Genomic DNA, 2,024 nt, shown 5'->3' with positions numbered 1-2,024 from the left:
GCTCTGTGTGAGTATGTATGTATGTATGTATGTATGTACCGTATTGACGCGATCTTTTTGCGAATAAATAATTAATTGTTTGGGACCTCGCAAAGTGTCAAAAAAAACTCGAAGGGGTCCCTCGCAAATATTTAAAGTTTCAAAAAAAACTCCCATGGCACCTCGCAAAATGTTCTCGCAAAAATAAATAAATACAGCCGACGTTTGCAGCTCTTACCAGACCAGACCGCCAGACGTGGCTCGCGAGCTGAATTACAACCGATAACATTGATCAATGTGGCTGGCTGATATTGGGCTAAGGATAGCTGGTTATGATGCCTATTCGTTGACAACGCTGACGATAAGATGCGAGTTCGCAAACTTTCATATATGGCTCACGAGCTCGCAAACTTCAAAAATTTCTAAATAAACTCCGAGCGGGGCCTCGCAAAATAATAGTGTTTCCATATCCAAATTTTAGAAATTTTCTGGCCTCGCAGAATAATCGCGTCGCAAAAAGATCGCGTCAATACGGTATGTATGTATATATGTATGTATGTATGTATGTATGTATGTATGTATGTATGTATGTATGTATGTATGTATGTATGTATGTATGTATGTATGTATGTATGTATGTATGTATGTATGTATATATGTATGTATGTATGTATGTATGTATGTATGTATGTATGTATGTATGTGTATATGTAGTTGGAGACGTTGTATCGGGGCAATGCGGCACCGGTATTGTGATGGCTGTTTTGCTGTTTGCTGAAACCGCCTCCCTCTCTCCCCCCTTTCTCTACCCGCACAGTCTGTAGGATCTTTGTCCTCTCATGTTCACTAAAGTTGTATTTCCTGTCTGTGGTGTACATGTGTATGTATGTACGAATGTACGTACGTCCTGTCAGGTCCTGACGCACTAAGTGACGAGCAAATCTGTGCGGAGATCGCCACCGTCATACTGGCGGGCTACGAAACCACCGCGAAGTAGGTACACCCGCCGTACACCCGCCGTACACCCGCACAAACACGCTGTAACTGTCGCGGCATGAGTGTGTATGCCCGTTCTCTTTCCCCTTCCCTCACGTGCCCCTCAGCAGAACCCACCCAGGTATACCCACACCCACAGACACACACATACATACATACAGACAGACACACCTACACCGAAATGCACACTTTCAAATCTTGTTTACACAACTCGCGGACATATCAAGTCCGTACATACACACCTACTTTTATCCGACAATGAGCTGTAGACCGTACGATGTATTGTATTGTATTGTGGTTACAGTATTTCCGCCGCCGACGCGGCGGGTGCCCTCACGAGCCGTGAGGCTCCAGAGCACGCTGTTGACGCTCATCAAAAACCTCAGTAAGGAAAGTAGCGATTTTCCTCGGATTGGTATTAAGAAATACCTTGCGCATATCAGTATCTTCAACGTTAATCAGAAACCTATTACGCAACTCAGTATACGCCTCACACTCCATGAGCACATGATATTCATCCTCAACCTTACCCGACGTACAGACCTGACACGTACGGCACTCTCTCGGCCTATGGTGTCCTTTGTTGACCTCCAAAGGCCAACAACAAAGACGGAATTTGGCAACCATACGCAACTGGTTGACCGGCAAATAAACACGCAAATAGCCTGTGGGATCGGAGCCCTCTCTTGCTGGTGAAGGGGAGCCCATCCAGTTATGATACCTGCAAAGCGAAACCCCTTTACCTTGGAACACACGCGGATCACCCCCTTGGCTGAACTGATCCCAGTCACTTAAAAGGAACGCAGATAACCTCTCCAGAACCTCACCCACTCGAATCAACTGAGACGAGTATACATCTACCTTCTGAGAAACGGAGTCACACGCCGGCCACTCATGGCCCAACCAACGCAAAATGATGAGCACTTTAGACGACCAGCAATCCACTTTGAGATCAGACAGAAGAGCCAGACGGAGATCATCTACTAACACGTCATGATAGACCGACCCACGGGACTTGACTATCTTATTCCAGAAACACAACGCAAGGC

Source organism: Volvox carteri, assembly GCF_000143455.1.
Source record: "Volvox carteri f. nagariensis unplaced genomic scaffold VOLCAscaffold_43, whole genome shotgun sequence".
Lineage (NCBI taxonomy): Eukaryota > Viridiplantae > Chlorophyta > Chlorophyceae > Chlamydomonadales > Volvocaceae > Volvox > Volvox carteri.
The sequence above is the reverse complement of the archived record's forward strand: the minus strand, read 5'-3'. Positions refer to the sequence as shown.